This window comes from Cyclopterus lumpus, chromosome 10 (genome assembly GCF_009769545.1).
Source record: "Cyclopterus lumpus isolate fCycLum1 chromosome 10, fCycLum1.pri, whole genome shotgun sequence".
In the NCBI taxonomy this organism is placed as follows: Eukaryota; Metazoa; Chordata; class Actinopteri; order Perciformes; family Cyclopteridae; genus Cyclopterus; species Cyclopterus lumpus.
The window spans coordinates 46,833-69,595 of NC_046975.1; positions in this window are offsets into that span (position 1 = coordinate 46,833).

Sequence of the window (22,763 nt, forward strand, 5' to 3'; positions counted from 1 at the left end):
CAGCACAAGACAGTGAAACACAGAAATACTTAACTTTACTGGAATCATACTTTAATCCAGAGAGAGAACAATTAATATATATATATAGATATATCTATTAAGAAAACGAGAATTGCTGTCATTGGATAAAATCACTTAAAATAGATCCGCTAGAAAGGAAATAATATGTGGGGTAAAATTATTGGATGGGACAAATTATAGGTCTGTGTGAAGGTGCCGAGGTGAGGTCACCGGTTGAACTTCCACTATAGTTTCATAAATCATTCTGATTGTCTGCTGATCCCATACGTAAATTACATGTCATGTGTGCCAACCCTACAGAGACCTTAGTTAATTTAAACACTGACTTAGTTTTTAGGCCTCTGCGAAATAACATACCCAAACTAAGAAGGGTGTATCTCCTCTACTGCAAGAGCTATTTGAATAAGTTTGGTGTTATAATAAAAGTAAACACTTGTGATAATACTTCAGATGTGTAGATATCAGCCTTTATGCTACTGGTTAAGATTAAATGAAGATGGCACACAGCATACATTAAACACGTTACTGGTTCGCCTTGTAAAAAACACTTATTATTATGATTATGTCTTTGAAATGATGCAGCTGAAAGGTTTTAACTTCCTCAGAATCCTAGCACAATATATGAACAGTATCTATGCAAAGTGAAGCAGAACAAAATTAGAGCCTTGATAGTAAAGATAGTTTAGGGGAGGTCTCCAAAATGGGCATTTGGGCCCATTGGGCACCATCTGTGCCATTTGAGTTTTCTCAATTACCAGACTATATATCTCACTTTTATATTACTAATGGGGTTCAATACATGCACATGTATGCACAAACATTTCTTCATCTAATCTTCAAAAGGTAAGCAGAATTTGCGGACCGTAAAGCGATGATGCAATTTGTGTTACTGTGTTCTTTTGCCTGGATCTCGGTGATGGTTTGGTGCAGAGGGATTTTAAATATGTTTGGAATCTGTGTTGAATCCTCTTGGTGTCTAGCTTGGGTCGCTAGGCCCGGAAAACTATCAAGTGAGCTTGCTTAAGGCGTATTATAAATATGATACTTGAGTTCTTATTTTAGTATTGTGTGAGTTGTGTTTGGAGCATTTGAAAACGGCTTACTAATTATTGTAGCGCATGTTGTGCTGTTTAATGTGATTAACATAATTATATTATTTTGTCATTATCTTTCTGGTTTTGCCTGAACCCCACCTGAATCAAGGTGACAAAAGGTTGTTAAGGCATTCCAAATTGTAATCTATGAACTATGCAACAATTTTCACCAGAGATATTCACACATTTACAAGGATATAAAACAGAGAAATGCAGCACATCCTCACATTTGAGAAGCTAAAATCAGAAATGTTAATTATTTATCACATTTTTGGCTCGTACATTTTTGTAAATTACCTAATCATCCTAAACTAAACATCCCTTCCAGGAAATACTGAGCACCGTTTCTGCAGGTTGCCAAATGTAGCTGTTAAATTCTCCATTGTGTTCACCAGCTTGTCTCTAACTGTGTCTGTCTGCTGTTTGCTGCTGAGCAGGTAGTGTACAGTGGGTTTATCAGAGCCTTTTCATTGAAACAGCTGCCTGCTGCATCTACAGCTGAAAATTAATGAGAATTAATGAATTATTTTCCAATAACATAGCTGGCAGCACTAGTTAAAAAAATTGCTGAAACAGCCAGTCCCTTGAGACCTTCCTCTAAAGCCACTCCCCCAACAGCTGTACAGCTAGCACAGGCAGGTAGGACATTTTTTTTTTACAGTCCTGCAACATCCACATACACCTCCTTTTTTGTCAAAGCATTTGACAGTGATTGGTGTCGGATTTAAAGAGAATTTCAACAAATATAACAAAAAAGTTTTTGGAAGATTACCAGGCCAAGCTGTAAATGACATTAATAGGCACACAAGAGTCATTTAATTTGTTCACTAATTTGGCAGATTATAGACACAGACTGGAAATGGAGCGAGAAAGAAGGGTATGACATGCAACATGCAAATGTCCCGAAGCTGGAATCTAACCTAATCTTATCGCTATGAGAACTGTTTTTACTTTGAAATTAAATAGTTTAGGAGGAGAAAAAAAATAGGTAAACAGCTCTACGGACCTGAACACTTTTTCATTTTTAGAGGGCTATAACACACACACACACACACACACACACACGCACACACACACACACACACACACACACACACACACACACACACACACACACACACACACACACATATTATCCTTCAATTAAGCAAACTGTGAGCGACCTCAAGAAGTCAAATGGGGTCAAACGGGGAAGTCAAATGGGGTCCTTTTCTCGCTCTCCTGATTCAAATCTGACTCCTTGACCTCTGATCCCTCCTGTCACTCCCTCTCTTTATATGGACTTGTGCAGCTTGTGTTTCCTGTTACAGCTCACTCTGCCTCTCTCCCAGTAGTGTGTCCTGCCCTATATACTCATTAATTAATTCTCAATGGCCATATAGGCAGCGTGGGCCGGTCCACTGATAAATATATTAAGTCTTTGTGGATAATGTGGGCGGGGGAGGGGGGTGGGTTGTGGCACACCTGCTGTATGGATGGTGATGTTCAAGGTGTGAGTGTGTGTGTGAGTGCTGGGGCATGGTCATTGAACGATAAACACAGGTTATCACAAGGTCACCACCTCAATTGCATCGCTTGTGTTGTGTGTGTGTCTGTGTGGTTGGGTGGCAGTGAGAGGAAGGAAGTCTAATTAAGCATTAATTAAGAAGCAAACCGTTTATTGAATAAATAACAGGGTCATTAACAGAACACACAGCAGCCGGCCTCTCCCCATCAGTGTTTCCTCCCTCTGATGTCACCGTGACAACGCTGCTGTAACTCGACTAATAAACCATGTATACTTACTCTCAGGATTACTGAGAGACTAATAGACTTTCAGATGCCAGCTAGTAGCTTCTGGGGACTCATTTCAGTCTCTCATTTAGATCCTTCCTGAAGATCTAAAACATGTTTCTTGGGTTAAATATCCATATTATAAGAAAAAATGTAATATATGCTACATCACTCGCTGACTCGGTCGTAGTTCTAAACGAGCTGAGGGGTATTCAATTAAGCCGCGATCGGAATACAGCTATTTGATTGTCCGAATAGCATCACGTGAGATGATTAAAACACATGTTATTGGTCGATGTGTTTTCTGGAACGCTGAACGCCGTAAAGGCCAGAAAAGCTGTGCCGTTTAAAATAGAAGCGTGCCGTCAACATTTTATAATTCTCAATTATCGGTTATAGGTCCAGGGTCCAGATGCGTATGTGTACAGATTGTAAAGCCCTCTGAAGCAAATTCATAATTTGTGATATTGGGCTACAGAAAATAAAGTGAATTGAATTGAATTGAATTGAATACAACGGCGTCTGGGCCGGACTCGGACCGCGTTTTGTCTTTTAGCGACCCCTGCAATAAAAGGTGGTGTTAAAACATCCTGCACAAACCCACCATTGTTAAAATAGCCAAGCTACGGTCATTAGCATTTTTTTATTCACTCAAACAAGATTTGAAGGAAAATCTTGTTTAGCAAAACTCTACCGTACACTACGCTGTAAGATTGAACTGCAGATGTTGCTCTGTTTAGTCAAAAACTCAAAGCGCTTTACACCCTTTCATACACTGATGGTATGGTCTACCATGTAAGGTGCCACCTGTCCAGACTAACTAATCATTTATACCCATCACACACCGGTAGCACAGCCTTCGGGAACAATTTGGGATTAAGTGTCCTGACCAAGAACTGACATCGACGAGAGGATCCATAGAAAACAAAAAAGAGATGAGGACCTGGTATATAAAGTGAGTCAAATTGAGTTGAGGTAAATCAAACCAAAATGAGAAAATGAGGCAGAAAACATCATCATCATCAGTTTCATCAGTTACAATAACATGTACTCACCTAGGGAATAGCTGAAATCTATGGACATAGACTCTCTCATGCTGTGTGCCCTTTACTGTGCTTTGTGTCATGTTCCACTGCTTCTCAGGAAATAGTATCCTTGTCTGTAAATCTGCTGTATTCCTGCCTTCAACTGGCTGTAACTCACCATACAAAGCATGTACAGTGGGGCAAAAAAGTATTTAGTCAGCCACCATTTGTGCAAGTTCTCCCATTTAAAAAGATGAGAGATGCCTGTATTTTTCATCATAGGTATACCTCAACTATGAGAGACAGAATGGGGGGAAAGAATCCAGGAAATCACATTGTAGGATTTTTAATGAATTAATTTGTAAATTCCTTGGTAAAATAAGTATTTGGTTAACTACACACAAGCAAGATTTCTGGCTCTCACAGACCTGTAACTTCTTCTTCAAGAGGCTCCTCTGTCCTCCACTTGTTACCTGTATTAATGGCACCTGTTTGAACTTGTTATCAGTATAAAGGACACCTATCCACAACCTCAAACAGTCACACTCTAAACTCCACTATGGCCAAGACCAAAGAGCTGTCAAAGGACACCAGAAACATGATTGTAGACCTGCACCAGGCTGGGAAGACTGAATCTGCAATAGGTAAGCAGCTTGGTGTGAAGAAATCAACTGTGGGAGCAATTATTAAAAAATGGAAGACATACAAGACCACTGATAGTCTCCCTCGATCTGGGGCTCCATGCAAGATCTCACTCCGTGGGGTCAAAATGATCACAAGAACAGTGAACAAAAATCCCAGAACCACACGGGGGGACCTAGTGAATGACCTGCAGAGAGCTGGGACCAAAGTAACAAAGGCTAACATCAGTAACACACTACGCCGCCAGGGACTCAAATCCTGCAGTGCCAGACGTGTCCCCCTACTTAAGCCAGTACATGTCCAGGCCCCTCTGAAGTTTGCTAGGGAGCATTTGGATGATCCAGAAGAGGATTGGGAGAATGTCATATGGTCAGATGAAACCAAAATATAACTTTTTGGTAAAAACTCAACTCGTCGTGTTTGGAGGAGAAAGAATGCCGAGTTGCATCCAAAGAACACCATACCTACTGTGAAGCATTGGGGGTGGAAACATCATGCTTTGGGGCTGTTTTTCTGCAAGGGGACCAGGACGACTGATCCGTGTAAAGGAAAGAATGAATGGGGCCATGTATCGTGAGATTTTGAGTAAAACCCTCCTTCCATCAGCAAGGGCATTGAAGATGAAACGTGGCTGGGTCTTTCAGCGTGACAATGATCCCAAACACACCGCCCGGGTAACGAAGGGAGTGGCTTCGTAAGAAGCATTTCAAGGTCCTGGAGTGGCCTAGCCAGTCTCCAGATCTCAACCCCATAGAAAATCTGTGGAGGGAGTTGAAAGTCTGTGTTGCTCAGTGACAGCCCCAAAACATCACTGCTCTAGAGGAGATCTGCATGGAGCAATGGGCCAAAATACCAGCAACAGTGTGTAAAAAGCTTGTGAAGACTTACAGAAAACGTTTGACCTCTGTCATTGCCAACAAAGGGAATATAACAAAGTATTGAGATGAACTTTTGTTATTGACAAATATTGTTATTAAGTGGGAGAACTTGCACAATTGGTGGCTGACTAAATACTTTTTTGCCCCACTGTATGTGTGTTTGCAGTGTATCATGTCCCAGTGCTACTGAGCCCCACCTCTGCTCCTCTAATCCTCTCGGCCTAACCCACTCTCGGTCTCTGTCTCCATCTATCTGTCCATTTATCTTTCTATCTCTCATCAGGTCATCGTCTCTACTGTTTCTGCCTTCAAAATGTCCCCCCTCTCTCTCGCTGTCGAGACCAGTGTCCTTCATAACAACACGTGCACAGATAACAAACAGTTTTTAGAAGCCTTGGGCTGTAACTCCAGGATTCAGCAATACACTTTGATACTTGTACGGTCTCTCAATGAATAAAGCATGCTTTAATAAAGAAAATCATCATTTGTGAAGAATTTTGCAGAATCAAACAATATATGTAACACTATACACTAATATATTTCTGCATAAAACAGTATCTGTAAATCAAAAAAGAAAAGAAAAGAAAATGATTCAAATATAAATATTATCTGGAAGCGTTGTCTTTGTCTTTCTATAGCTTTTCATCTCTTATTCTGTCCTCTCCCTCTGTCTGTCATTCTGTCATCTTTCTGTCCTGATAACATCTTGTTATCAGCTTTCCAAATTAAAACACCAGCCTCATGCCCTTCGCTGACACATACTCGGTCTGTGTCTTTACGCGTGTATGTAGGTCACAGTGTTTTGCCATTCTCTTGCTACAAAGGTCGTGCGGGGGGAGGTTTTTAATCGGAGTCAAACTACCACAGTTTGGTTTATGGTAAAACATGGAAACATTGTTTTCTATCTTTTTCAATTGGATGTATGCAAATACAATAGACGTTGATAGGTGTGCATCTGAGGTTTAGAAAAGTTATGTTACCGCCAATATTATACTCCATCCATTTTCAATACCGCTTATCCTCATTAGGGTTGCGGGGGCGCTGGAGCCTATCCCAGCTGACATAGGGCGAAGGCAGAGGACACCCTGGACAGGCCGCCAGTCCATCGAGGGCACATGTAGGGACATACAACCATTCACTCTCACATTCACACCTATGGGACATTTAGAGATCAATTAACCTGCAGCATGTCTTTGGACTGTGGGAGGAAGCCGGAGAGCCCGGAGAGAACCCACGCTGCCACGGGGAGAACATGCAAACTCCACACAGAAGGACCGCTCCGACCGGGAATTGAACCCGCGGCCCTCTTGCTGTGAGGCGACAGTGCTAGCCACTACACCACCGTGCAGCAATATTATACTCTTTGGCCCAAATTTTCTTGGCACATAAAAAGGGATTTTTGCACAAGAAAGGCTCTAACTTTGGAAAATCATCTACTGCATGAAAGAAAGCTGTGATGTAACAGCTGTGGGCCAGTGATCGAGAGAACAAATCAGTCCTGCAAAGGTTCCGCTGTCGAAGGTTCTTGGAATCCACCGGATTTTAACTCGATCTTGTCTCAGTCTCAGACAAAAAGGATTCTGGATTTTATTTCAAGACCTCTCAAGGCTACTACAAGTGCTGGGGTAACACTAAACTGCCTGTGCATTTTCATTTATTTGTTCAGTTTTATTTCAGTTTATTTGTTGACATCATTACTGTGATTGAATGTTGCTGCTTCAAATACAACCAATAAATTGACAAATTTCTAATTAAAATTCTTTGTCACCCCTCCCAACATCCCTTCATATTATGTCCAAAAAAGTGAACAGGACAAGAAGCTGTGGCTGTCCGAGTTGTCAGTAATAAATACACTGCTGCCATGTTTCTACAGTAGGCCAGAATGGCCGAACAATTTGACTTTTAATGTTTTTCCGTTGGCTACCGTAGTTCTCCCACCCATTTGCAACACAGTAGAAGTTTCGGTTGGTTGCAATCTTAAAGTGTTTATTAATGTACATAATTAGTCAACAATTAAAACCTCTACTATGAAGACATATTTTATAATATTACTGCCATATAGTTAAATATAACTATATGTCAGTTATCCCATGTTTCCTTGTTATAGCAAATACATTCATAAAGACTTATACCTGCCTACAGCTATATTCTGAGGCATTATAAACGATTTAAAATATGTTTATAATACTGCTATGAATGTTAAATAGGGGAACTTGGAATAAAGTGTTAGCTGTCTAACTTTAATATACAGTAGATGAACAGTCATTCATATCATATTCACTCTATAGAATGAGAATTATAAATCATAACAATGACCTTGGCGTTGCCAGATTTCCATCCAGTTATTACTGGTTATTACTGCCAATGAAAATAGAAAAACACAACCACTGATTTATCCCCAGCAGCTGTGTTTGCAGAGCTCAGCTCATTTCAATCACAAATGGCAGTATCTTGATTTAAACCGGCCACTGTTTTAATAGGCCAAATTTAAACTTGCCCGATTAATCAAGTAAACATTCAATATCTCCCATTCAGCAGGCAAGCGGTGAGCTTCTCAATATGAATTTTCCGGGAGATTTCTCTATTGATCGACAGACAGATGATTTGTGAGATACATTGTGTGGAGATCAATAGGCGGTTAGTCAATAGCTCATGGCGAGAAATGAACTGTGGTGACGTGAAGGCCACAAAGTCAAGTCTACATGTAGTCTGGCATGAAAATGAAAATGTGCATGGTGTTTCCATACGGGGCCAAGGACAACCAGTAACCTCTTGGTCGCAAAACTGCTCCGCTACAAGCAGCCAATGAGGTTTAATAAAGTAGAGAAGCACAGAGCCTGAGGAGACAGCAGGGTGGCCAGTGACTTTTACAGCAATCAGGCTCATGTTTCTCCTACACACACACACACACACGCATGCACGCATGCACGCACGCACGCACGCACGCACGCACGCACGCACGCATGCACACACACACACACACACACACACACGCACACACACACACACACACACACACACACACACACACACACACACACACATAGAGCTATTGTACAGGGGTTCCACTTTGCTGCTCTGCTCTGTTGGGAGACCTCTGTATTTGGGGGAGACTGCTGTGGGTGTGCTGTATATGTGCACTCTATGTATTTCTCTTTATGGTGTGTTCAGCCATTCAACCCACTAGGTTTGGCCTGACCGCTGTATGTGTATGTGAAAGAACAGTAAGGTTAGAGCAGTGTCAAAGCCAAGCCGATGATGAATGGCATTAGTTTAGTCTGTCATTACATACTGGTGTTTTATGTAGGGGTCAACTGTAATGGAGGAGAGGTGGGGAGAGGAGAGAAAAGGAGCGGAAAGGATGAGAGTACCGGAGAGGCGAGGAAGGAAAGTGAACAGTGCTAACATTGCAATGATGTCCTCTAGATGGTACCACAGAAAATGAACGGGTGCACCAGCTATTTGTAAAATATCTGTGTGAAGTCCTTCTTACATTCTTAGTACATACTTAAGCTCTTATCAAACTATTGGCTTAGAGAGAGAGAGAGAGATTTAAAACACATACTCCCTGTGGTCCCTTCGGGGGTCAGTCATGCCCCATCGGGCATGACTGACCCCAACCACACACACACACACGCACACGCACACAAACGCACACGCACACAGACACACACGCACGCTCTCACGCACGCACGCACACACACACACACACACACGCACACACACGCACACACGCGCACACACACGCACACACACACACACACACACACACACACATACACACACTGTGTAATAAAGAGAGAGAGAGAGAGAGAGAGAGGGGAAGAGAGGGAGAGGGTATGTGTAGGGGATTTGCTCTAGTTGTTTTAAACTACATCCTGTACTCTCTAGGTGAATAACCCCTCATCTACACACACTGTCACAACACACACACACACACACACACACACACACACGCACACACACACACACTCACACACCACTGCCACCACCAATGGCCAATGAACGCTGTATTAGCCACCTTAAAATAGGCTGAGGTGCTGTGTGGAGACCCAAACACATAGGGTCCTGCTGGCTGACCAACCTTGTTATTAAGTTAATATGGCCAAACACAACCTAACGGTGACATGATTTAAAGTGGCCCCTCAGCAGCCTGTCACCCGGGTAGCTGTTTTACTCCTGGCCACACCAGGTGACACCTTAAACCCTGAAGCAGGTGAACAACAAATAGTTGTTTCCAGCAAGCACTTCGGGGATGCAGGGTTACATGCGGGCATGAGACCTGGGACCTGACCGGTGCAAATTTCATCCTCGCAAGCGCCTGTTGACTGGGAGGGTATGCGTCAGCAAATAGTCAGGAAATAACAACCAGTAACTCTGTTATAATCTGTTAGCAACATGGATGATGTTGTGTTTTGTAGGTCTATTTCGATATAATATGACCAACAAAAATAAGCAGAAAGCATGAAACAGTCCTCTACAAATCAGTCTCTCAGGAAAAATAGTAACTATTACAGTAAAGACCTGATAAAAACAATGTAATGAACTGTTATCAGATCCATTTGGCAGGTCAGGTTAAGTGAGAACGCCCTGCTCAAACAGTTCAACCGCAGTACTAAATGACTTTGGTCATTAATATCTGTTTGTCTTTTGATGTGTGTGCCAGAGATAATCCCATTATGGATTGAGCAGGAGGTGGGTTACATAGACAGGTGACTATTACAAGGATATCATGGAGTTTAAATCAGTGTCTGGACCCTCAAGTCCAAACTCTAAAGAGAATTTGGATTTACGTAGAATTACGTAGGTCAGAGAAGTTATTTCAAATAGTGTCCTCCAAAAAGAAAAATGTCGTCAGCGACACCAGAGCCAATAACCAGCAATGGCCAGACTCCCAAAAGTTAACTTTTTCCACGAACCGTTTAAACCAGTATGTCTCATATGTTCAGAGACCGTGACGATTAATAGAAGTGGCAATGGGAAGCACCACTAGGAGACAAAACAAATCAAAGGAAGGCACAGAAAATAAACCTGAGAGCCCAATATGATCAGAATTCTGATACATTAATTAACTCCCCAACATGGTAACAGGGGGTAATAGAGCTGAACCAAGTAGTTTTAATAACCACACATAAAGTCCCTGAACACACATTTCTCTTATTAGAAGATGAGAAGAATACAATATCGTGACTCTTTTTAGTGACATCACTTCACAACTGAATGAACTGAATTTAAAGCTGTCGGGCAGTTCAGTTCAATTCATTATTCTTAAATGGAGAGCTGTATTTTAAAATTAAAAATGTTCCAAAGCTTTCTGTAATGTAATTTATTCTTAGATGTGGTCCTTATTTAACTTGAAACGAGAGAAGAACATTTCCTTATCATTAGAGTATGTATTATTTATAGATATTATTCAATTGAACTTCCTTTATTTAGTTAGTTAGTTAGTTGTTGACTACATACAGACGTTAATACAACTGCTAGGCTACTTCAATATATATTGGACTAAATCATAGCGCTAGTTAGACATGTTCTGGACCTTACATGAGGAAATAATCTCTAAATGGACCTTGTTGAATATGAATTGAATATCACTGGGCTATAATTGACTCCATGGTATTGTATTTACCATTGATTGTTTAAATATATTATCCTATCACTGATAGGCTCAGATTGTTATTGTAAGTGTCTGACAAAATTACGAAAAAGGACCTTTCCATAATGTTGTCAGACATTTACAATAACAATAACAAAGAAATAAAACAATTTTCTTTACTTTTTACTTGATCCGGTCTGTAAGTCTCACTCTAAGGGAAGCCTCCTTCTGAAATGTCATGAGAGGTGACCACAGTAAAAACATGAGGGAGACTTGGAGAGAGGAAAATAGTTTGTTGTAATGGGAGTAAGAAAGTGTAGATAAGTGTTATCTAAAAAATTGTTAATGGCATGGCTAAATATTTAGCTGATCTGTAACAGTTCAGCTCCACACCTTCTTTCTGTTAATAGTTGTTTTCATTATATCTGTTTGTCTATTAACTCTCTTGTCATTTCAGACCTGTGTCTGTGTCCCTGTTTCTGTCTGTTCTGTTCCTGCCGTTACTCCAGTAAAGGATTATTATTTGCTTACTCTGTTTTGTCCATTGTGCTTGGGTCCCTGGTCTTCGATCCGTGACATGATCTCAACAATGTGGATGAAGCATAACTTCTAAACAGAACTCTGGACATTTTTTTCCCCTTATTTCCAGTAAAAACAAGATTAAACTCACTGTACTCTGCCTTTTCAGCAATAAACAGCAACAAGACATGGTTAGAGACTTGCTGGTGAACATAGTGAAGCATTTAGCAGCTGAAAAGGGAGATATTCCTGTAGGAGTTGATTGGAGAAGGTGGAGACCAAAACAGAGCAAAAAGGAGAGGACTTACAACCATTAGTCACCAGAAACATGAATTTAACTGAATGCTAATTTGCTATAAAAATAGCCACGACAATGAGTTAATTTACTGTTGTATATACAGTTTATAAATTCAATAAATATAAGGCTCTGCCCTTTCACTTTTTTTGACATAGGTTACTCCTCATTGTTGCCTGACCTGAAGTGGAGACCTCCAACATTGTTGGCTTTTGGGTGCAAGGTGAGCGTCCAGGGTGCTGTGTGGGTTAGAGTAATGGTGCGGATTCAAGCGCAGCCCTCAGCCCTCAGCTGGATGTCATCCCCACTCTGCCTGCTGGGCTTCAGCAAAGCTAACCTCTGTCTGTGGTGGGTCCACAGGTCAATATGGTGTTTTACCAACAGGAAAGTGATTCTCCGCAGCTGTCAACATCTATCAGCCTCAATCACACACACACACACGCAAACACACACAGTCCAGCCAATCACCCACACGCACACACCCGCAAAAACGCAGAAACACTGGGGCCAGCCACTCATAAAGCCGTAAACAACAGAAAATGGTATGTGGCTGAAAAAGTGTCAGCTCAATTGGATTCTGCAAACACTGCTGTGTTTTTCCACAGCTCTTTTATTTCCTCTGTCCATGTTGATATGTCTGCTATCTTCTCGGCTTGCCTGGAGGTTTTTACTCCATCTAAAGGCTATCAGAGTGATGATGCTCATGGCTCTGTATTTTTCCCCTATTCACTCATCAGTTGAATCCTTCAGACGCCAATGCCAAGAATGTGAGTGCTTGGGTTAGAGCAAAATTAGCCATGCTTTCTCAATTGTTACCTAATTGGCTGGATAGTAATGGACAATGGTTTTAGACATGTTACTGTAAATAAAGCATGCTTAAAAATACAAATATTAGTAATCCATAGCTAATTTAGTCAAGTTTTCTTTTCTTATTAAGTCTTAACAGTCAAAAGCCCTGTTAGCAGCTTCGAGAGGTTACTGTGGAAAAAGCCACTCAAAAACATACAGACAATATTCCTATACTCTTAAGCATGGCTGCCTAGTTATGTTTTAAAATGGGGGAGTGAACGGGCAAAGATACATACTTGGAAGGGGGACCTGGTGGTCTTGCCCAGAAAAAAATCTAATTCAAAACCAATTTACTGCATGTCTACTTTCGGCTCGGAAATGTAAAGCCAATTTGGAAGCACTTTAAACTTCCACTCTTGGTTTTGTATGAGAAAATTACCCAACTTCTCATAGAAATAAACAAAGGTGTTTTAGGGTGTGGCTACCTTATGATTTATAGGTCACTACCATGGCTTTGTTTGAAAGTTAATTGTGATATTTTGATCAACACAAAATGTCTTATTTAGTTTGGTTGTACTACAACCTTTTACACAAAACCCTTTTTTTGTTTTTTTGGAACCCAAGGTATATGGCATCAGCCACAATGCTGAACTTTGAGACTTCAAACCAAAGTCAACAAACCAATGGGTGAAGTCACAGTGAATTCAATACTTGTATACAGTCTATGTCTTCTTCACCACCTTATTTCTTTGATTAAGTCAAGAAACTGCCACCTGCCGTGGAGGTGGAAACAGACCCCAACTTAGCAGCTTGGAGTCCCAGTTGGATGCTTACAATGTCAACATGGACACCAGTTAAAAACGCTCAAAGGATAAAGCTTCTGTCCCCTTTTTTGTATAATCTCATTATGATATAATTGATCACACTTTATTACACTTTGTGTTGCTAGATTAGTTATATTATATTATATTTTACTTTATTCATCCCAAGGGGGTGATTCCTTGACCTAGCAGCAACACATTATCTTTACAAATATACAATAAAATATAATAAAATAGTAATGCATATTACATTTAAGAATATCAATAATAAAGGAAATGAAAATGTAAAAAATCAAGTCAAAATGAAAGTGTAGACAGTGTCTCTAAAGTATAAAGTGACAGCAGTGCAAGGTTTATTGATGATCAATTTGAGGAGGATTTGGCCACAGGTGATTTATTATAAAGTCTAATAGCAGTGGGCAGGAATGTTCTCCTGTATCTGTCCTTGTGACAGCGCAGCTGAAGCAGTCTCTTGGAGAACGTGCTCCGCTGTCCCTGCAGTAGGTGGTGGAGAGGGTGGTCAGTGTTATCCAATATGGACAATAATTTCTGCAGTGTCCTCCTCTCCACCACCTGTTCCGGAAAGTCCTGTTTGCAGCCAATGATGGAGCCGGCCTTCCTCACCAGTTTAGTGAGTTGGTTGGTGTCTGGAACTTAATTTAGACCCTGCTGTTGAAACACAATGAGGTTCTCAAAAGGTTCCCAGTCCCTGGGGAAATGTTCTGCCGTCGCAAAGGGGCTCAAGATGGTGAACATGCTAAACATTAACATGTTTAGCATGTTCCAATGTGATCATGTTGGCAGCATTTAGTTCAAAGCAATGCTGTGCCGATGTATAGCCTCTAGACCAGTGGTTCTCAACTGGTCTGGATGTGGGACCCAGTATCACCCCTGAATCGAGGAACATTTTCAACTTCTCAAATTGATTTAATTAATGAAAAACACGAAAAAACCATGGTGAATGGAAGCTCTTTTTGAGCCTGCTGGTTCTGGAACGGAGATTTCTATAGCACCTCCCGGGACGGAGTGAAGCACTATTGAAATGGCGTCCTCTGTACACAAAAAGTCCATCCTGGTTTCAGCCTTTACATGGGATCCGCAATTAGAAAAAAAAAATAGAATATTGCCAGCCTTATTCTTGAGGGAATGGTACTGTCATTGTAATGCATTGCAATTATATGATACTATCTGGGTATATATGTTGTGACTGTGTATCAGTCATGTGTCTTTTGCTGAAACTCATATATTAGTACAGAAAAATGTTTACTGTAACAGTGAAAAACGAATCACAGGGTTCTCACTGCTCACAATATTATGTCTTATCAGGAGTGTTTATGTGACATATGGATCTTATTGTTACTGAATGTGCATGTCTCTTTGTGTATTCACAGGATTGGTTTGAGGGTTACATCTGTGTAGTCTAATGGGATGAATTGTACAGAGTGTGTCTGTGTCTTGTGATTTAGAAGTGTGGCCCTATATTCTCTCTGCCATCTTGATTGTTTTATCTCCCACACACACATACACACACCTGACAGGCCTATCCAGGCTAATAGATAGTATTTTAAATCATATTACCTCCATTACAAACTGTTTTATTGTCCTACCACATCTGTCAACCTACTGAGTGGCTACGATGTGTGTGTGTGTGTGTGTGTGTGTGTGTGAGATACCAAGCTCTCTCCTCTCCTCTCCTCTCCTCTGATCTTATCTGTTTAGTGGGAATGAAGCCATGCTGGAGGACAGTATGTTGGTGTTGGTGCTAAAAGATTGAGCTGTAGGACATAGATCAGAGAGAGAGGAAAGAAAGGGACAAAGACATAAAGACATTGAGAGAAAGACGTAAGAAAGAGACAAAGAATAACATATAAACTGGTTGTGTAATCAGTGATCCTGACCCCACTTTGTCAGCATCATGTGTGTGAGAGAGAGATAATGAGAGAGAATGAAAGACAGCATTTGGAACATCTGAATCCAACATCTGTAAAGGTTAGAGGTGGAACTGCGGACGAGAAGAAATTGTCATTAAACTTAACTTGGTCAGTTGACCCAGGAAACATATTTGTTCAGCAGTATGTGGGGTGGAAGCAGACATGCCAAAAAAGTAAACATTTGTGTATGCCATAGAGGAAAACATGTTCTTTCCTAATTTAGGGAAACGGATCCTTTAATGCTTCTCCGCGAATTGCCACCTTAACGTGGTGGAAGAGTTTGAGAGGCTCATTGATCCTGGGAGCTATATTGTCCAGGGCATTAGTAGGGTCTCCCAGAGCAAACAGGTCTCGGTGGAGAGCCCAGACTAAGAGCGGTTCAAAAAACCCTGATGGATAGCAGCCCATGGACTTCAGCTACCTTGCCTGGACAAGGGAAACTGGGGTACCCTCCCGGAGCCAGACCCAGGAGTGGAGCTCGCCGGCGAGCGTATCGTGGCTGGGCCTTAGGCTAAGGGGTCCGGGTGGTGCTCAGCCCGAAGAAACAACATGGAACAGCCACCCTGTGGACTCACCACCCACAGGGACAAGCATCGGGGTCGGGTGCTGGGCAGGGGACCTGGACGAGTCGATCACCGGCATAGATTAGCTCTAGGGATGTGGAATGTCACCTCGCTACTGGGGAAAGAGCCGGAGCTAGTGCGGGAGGTGGAGTGGTACCAGCTAGATATAGTTGGGCTCATCTCTACGCAGAGCACTGGCTCTGGAACAAAGCTCCTGGAGGGTTAGAGTTTGTCTTTGTGTGGAGTTGCCCAGGGTGAGAGGCGCCGGGCGGGAGTGGGCATACTCACAAGCCCCCAGCTGAGTGCAGCTGTGTTGATGTTTTCCCCAAAGAACGGGAGGGTCGCCTGGGCAATGACAGAGAAACCTGTCGGGGGGTGATTGGGAGGAACGCCGTTTTGTTATTGGACTTCTGTGCTAGCCACGGTTTGTCCATAACAAGCACTATGTTTGAATATAAGGTGGCTCATAAGTGTACCTGGTACCAGAACGTCTGATCAATGATCGACTTTGTAATCGTATCATCTGATCTGCGGCCGTATGTCTTGGACACTCGGGTGGAGAGAGGAGCAGAGCTGTCAACTGATCTCCACCTGGTAGTTAGTTGGATCAGATGGTGGGGGAGCCGGATACAAAGACTGCTGCTGCTTCTGACATGGGGGACATCGCCGGGTGGTTGAAAGAGCACTTTGAAGAACTCCTAAATCCGGCAAACATAGGAGGCAGCGCCTGAAGACTTGGGAGGGGTCGCCGGGGGTGGATGAGATAAGCCCTGAGATCCTGAAGGCACTGGACATTGTTGGGCTGACACGCCTCTTCAATGTTCAATTCAATTCAATTCAATTTATTTTGTATAGCCCAATGTCACAAATTGGCTCCGGTAACCTTGTTGTGGGCTTAGGTAACACTTGTTGACTGATGTTGTGATGGCAGTTTAAAGGGTAACTTAGGTAGTTTCCATCTGGACCCTATTTACCCAGGTTTTTGCCTTGAAGTGACTTGTGGGGACAACAATAATTAAAACTGGTGCACCATTTTCAAAAAGAAAATATGAGCACTTTTCTAGTCTTCCGACACTTTAACATGTCATGTCATCATTCACCCACTGATGGGAGGAGCTATGTTTCCACCTGCACAAGCTAGCAGTCACACACACATTCATACACTCATTCATACACCGTAGGCACAGCTACAGGAGCAATTTGGGGTTAAGTGTCTTGCCCAAGGGCCCAAGGAAACATTGACATGGGCTAGTGGAGCCAGGGATCACATTTTTCGATTCAATTCAATTCAGTTTATTTTGTATAGCCCAATATCACAAATTTGCCTCAGAGGGCTTTACAATCTGTACACATACAACATCCCTGTCCCAGGACCTCACATCGGATCAGGAAAAACAGAGGAGGATCCCTCTCCCCGGATGGACAGAAGCAATAGATGTGTAGAGAATGAATAGCATTACAGACTTACATAAACACATTCAATGAATATGACAATGTATGAATGGCCCTCCACAATCCATGAAACAGAAGGAGGTAGAGAGGAGGGGGGGCGGGGCGATCAGCAGGGCCAACGCAGGAGGCTGGCTCACCAGGCAGGAGGCATCAGACACAGCCAGGTCCAATGGACCCTATGAGACGTGAAGTCACAACGACTCCGGGGAGAAAGCAGAGTTGGGGCAATCAAGAGATGTAAATGTATCCATAAGCAGAGAGATAGGTGCTCATTCTATCCTAAAATATCCCCCAGCAGCATATAAGCCTATAGCAGCATTTCTAGGGGCTGGACCAGGGCAAACCTGATTCAGCCCTAACTATAAGCACTATTAAGAAGGAAAGTCTTAAGTCTAAATTAGGTGACTGTCTACCTCACGGACTGAAAGTGGAAGCTGGTTCCATAAAAGAGGAGCTTGATAACTGAAGGCTCTTGATCCCATCCTAATTTTGAAGACTCTAGGAACCACAAGTAGCCCCGCATTTAGTGAGCACAGCTCTCTAGTGGGGCAATATGGTACTACAAGCTCCTTAAGATATGATTGTGCATCACCAATCAAGGCTTTGTAGGTGAGGAGAAGAATTTTAAATGTCATTCTTGATTTTACAGGGAGCCAGTGCAGAGCAGCTACTACAGGAGTAATGTGATCTCTTTTCTTAGTTTAGTTTTTGTTAGTACAACTGGAGGGACTTAAGAGATTTATTAGAGCAGCCTCATAATATGGAGTTGCAGTAATCCAGTCTAGAAGTAACAAACGCGTGAACCAGCTTTTCTGCATCTTTTTGAGACAAGATGTGCCTGATTTTTTAAATGTTAAGTGGATGAAAAAATGCAGTCCTTGTGATTTGCTTCATGTGGGAGTTAAAGGACAAGTCTCGGTCAAAGATAACTAGAGATTCTTTACAGTGGTGTTGGATGCCAGGGCAATGCCATCTACAGAAACCACATCACCAGATAATTGATCTCTGAGGTGTTCAGGGCCGAGTTTGTCTGACTTAACATCAGGAAGTTGCAGGTCCATGCTGGAATTTTAGCGAACTGGTTGGTCTCCTCTGGTTTGATCGATAGATATAATTGAGTATCGTCTGCATAACAATGAAAGTTTATGGAGTGTTTCCTGATAATGTTGCCCAAAGGAACCATATATAAGGTAAATAAAATTGCTCCAAGCACAGAACCTTGTGGAACTCTGTGATTAACGTTGGTGGTCATAGAGGCTTCATCGTTTACAAATATAAATTGAGATCGATCTGATAAATAGGATTTAAACCAACTTAGTGGGGTACCTGAAATGCCAATCGACTGATCCAGTCTCTTTAATAGGATGTCATGGTCAATGGTGTCGAACGCTGCACTATGGTCTAACAAAACAAGTACAGAGATGAGTCCTTTATCTGATGCAATTAGGAGGTCATTTGTAATTTTTACCAGTGCTGTCTCTGTGCTGTGGTGTTTTCTAAATCCTGACTGAAACTCCTCAAATAAACTATTATGATGTAGAAAGTCACACAACTGATTTGTGACTACTTTCTCAAGGATCTTAGAGAGGAAGGGAAGGTTAGAGATCGGTCTGTAGTTAGCCAACACCTCTGGATTAAGAGTGGGCTTTTCTCAGGAAAGGTTTAATTATAGATACTTTGAAGGACTGTGTTACATGGCCTGTTAGCAAAGACACATTGACAATATCTAATAGAGGTGTGCCAATTAAAGGTTTAACTTCTTTGTACAGCCTCTTCGGGATGGGGTCTAAGACAGGTAAAAGGTTTAGAAGTAGAACTTCTTAAAGACAATTGTCACGGTCAATGTGAGAAAAGTCATCTAAATATATATCAGGGCTTACAGCTGGTTCTGAGGTTACTTAGGAGAGGTTTAATTACAGATACTTTGAAGGAATGTGGTACATGGCCTGTTAGCAATGACACATTAACAATATCCAACAGAGAGGTGCCAATTAAAGATAACACGTCTTTAAGCAGCCTTGTTGGGATGGGGTCTAAGAGACAGGTAGACGGTTTAGAAGTAGAAACCGTTGAAGACAATTGGTCCAGGTTGATGGGAGAAAAGCCATCCATACACCAGGGCATATAGCCATTTCCAAGGCCACTCCACTTGAGGACAGATCGGCACTGGTTGAGGGCAATCTTGCCTCTAATAGTTACAATCTTTTCATTGAAGAAGTTCATGAAGTCATTACTACTGAGGTCTATAGGAATACACGGCTCCACAGAGCTGTGACTCTCTGTCAGCCTGGCTAAAGTGCTAATGAGAAACCTGGGGTTGTTCTTATTTTTCTCTATTACTGGTGAGTAATAGGCTGCTCTGGCATTGCGGAGAGCTGTTTTATATGTTTTAAGACAATCTCTCCAAACTAAGCGTGATTCTTCCAGATTGGTGGAACGCCATATGCTTTCAAGCTTTCGTATAGTTTGCTTTAGGTCACGGGTCTGAGGGTTATACCAGGGAGCAAACCTCCTTTGCCTCACTGTCTTTTTCTTCAGTGGGGCTATCGAGTCTAGTGTCATTCTCAGTGAGCCTGTAGCACTATCGACAATATGATCAATCTGGGACGGACTAAAGTTAGCACAGAAGTCCTCCGTCACATTGAGACGTGGTATTGAATCAAATGCAGAAGGACTGTCAGTTAGACATCTGGTGTAGAAACTTTTGACTAAAGGTGTGAACGGTAGTATGAACTCAAAAGTTATGAGGTAATGGTCTGACAGAAGACCTCCAAATGCTCAATGTCAATGACACATGCAAGAACAAGGTCAAGGGTGTGGCCAAAGCAGTGAGTGGGTTTCTGTACTCTCTGACAGAAGCCAATCAAGTCCATCAATGAGATAAATGCAGCACTACGGCAATCATTATCAACATCTACATGAATATTAAAATCTCCTACAATAAACCTTATCAGTTTTAAGGACTAAACTTGATAGAAACTCTGAAAATTCAGAAATAAATTCTGAATATAGACGTGGTGGCCGGTACAGTATAACAAATATAATTGGCTGTAATGTTTTCCAGGTTGGATGTGAAAGACTAAGAACAAGGCTTTCAAATGAGTTTATTAATTTATTAATAGGCTTGAGTCAAAGATGGCTGCTACTCCACCTCCTTGGCAGGTGCCTCGAGGAATGTAAGTATTAATATGACTTGGAGGAGTTGCTTCATTTAGGCTGACATATTCTTCATGAGATGGCAGAGATGTAATATTTAGGAGTCCACATTTAATTATCCTGTTTTGTTGCACGATTGCACTAGTGTTGTTAACCTTTATGAGGTTATTTTGTATGACTCCTCTTCTGGTTGTCAGGATCTGGAGTTGTGTGTCGTGTTTCCTGTTTTATTTTGAAGTCCTCGTCTCTCGTGTCCTCTGTTTCCCTGCACTTCCTGTCCCTGTGATTGTCTGCCATGTCCCTGATTATTTCCTCCTGTGTCTAATCACCTGCACCAGCCCTGTGTATTTAAACCCTGTTCGTGTCATTACCCTTTGTCAGTTCGTCCTGTTTTGATCGCTACAGATCATGTGTGTGAGTCTGTCTTTTTGATTCTTCTAATCCTTGGATTGAGCAATAAAGTTTCCTTTTTTGACATTGTCTGTGTTTGGGTCCAGTTCCTGCGGCTACACCCATAACACTGGTTACTTTTGATTTAATTAATTTAGGTTGCCACGGGACAGACACAGTCTCTATAGAGTTATGGTTAAGGGTGGGTAACTGCTCGAGAGGAAGTGCAGAGAAGGGTGTAAGACTACAACTCTGCTTCCTGATCTAAACCCTGGGTTGTCATGGATTAAGTCCGTTAATCACCTTGGTCAAATTTGCAGAAATGAGAAGCGCTCCATCCAAAGTGGGATGAATGCCGTCTCTTCTCATCAGATAAGGTTTTCCCCAGAAAGTCTGCCAGTTATCTATGTAGCCCACATTGTTTGCTGGGCACCACCTCGACAAGCAGCAGTTGAATGATGACATGCGGCTATACATGTCATCATTGATCAAACTGGGGAGAGGGCCAGAGAAAACTACGGAGTCCGACATTGTCTTGGCATAAGTACACACCGATTCTACATTAATTTTAGTGACCTCTGACCGCCGCAGTCGGGAGTCATTACAGCCGGCGTGTTTTATAATCTTACTGTAACTACGCTCATCTTTAGCCAGCAGCTTTAAACAAGATTCAATGTCGCCCGCTCTGGCCGCCGGGATGCATATGACTTTGGTCCCTGGCTTCGCTATCTTCACATTTCTGACTATGGAGCTGCCGATAACCACATTGGGTTTCTCAGCGGGTGTGTCGCCGAGTGGGGAAAACCGGATGGAAACGTGAAGAGGTTGGTGGTGCTCAGTGGGCTTCTGTTTAGACTTACTACCCCTTCGAACAGATACCCAGCCATCAGGCTGCGCGGGGGCTGCTAGGGAACAGTGCCTATGGACTGGCAGACCGGGGTGGTGGTTCCCATTTTCAAAAAGGGGGACTGGAGAGTGTGCTCGAACTATCGTGGGATCACACTACTCAGCCTTCCGGGGTAAGCTTATGCCAGGGTGCTGGAAAGGAGGCTCCGACCATTGGTTGAACCTTAGATTCAAGATGAGCAGTGCGGATTCCGTCCCGGTCGTGGAACTATGGACCAGCTCTTTACCCTCGCAAGACTACTCGAGGGGTCCTGGGAGTTTTCCCAATCAGTCTACATGAGCTTTGTGGACTTGGAGAAGGCTTTCGAACGGTCCCTTGGGGGGTTTTGTGGGGGGTGCTGCAGGAGTATGTGGTGCCGGACTCGTTGCAACGGGCTATCTGGTCTCTGTACGCCTGCAGTAAGAGCTGTGTTTGCATTCTCAGCCTTAAGTAAGTCACGTTTGCGGTGGGTGTTGGCCTCTGCCAGGGCTGCCCTTTATCACCGGTCCTGTTTGTGATTTTCATCGACAGGATATCAAGGCGCAGCCTGGTGGTGGAGAAGGTCAAGTTTGGGGGTCTCGGGATCGCTTCTCTGCTGTTTGCAGATGATGTGGTCCTGTTGGCCTCCTCACACCGTGACCTCCGGCATTCATTGGGCCATTTTGCAGCCGAGTGTGAAGCGGCGGGTATGAGAGTCAGCACCTCCAAATCTGAGGCCATGGTGCTCTGCCGGAAACCAGTGCCTGCCCAAGCGAAGGAGTTCAAGTATCTCGGGGTCTTCTTCACGAGTGAGGGTAAGATGGAGCAGGAGATCGACAGGCAGATCGGTGTGGCTGCAGCAGTAAAAAAACAGGCGCTGCACCGTCTTGGTGAAGAGGGAGCTGAGCCGGAAGGCAAAGCTCTCAATTTACTGGTCGATCTACGTTCCAACC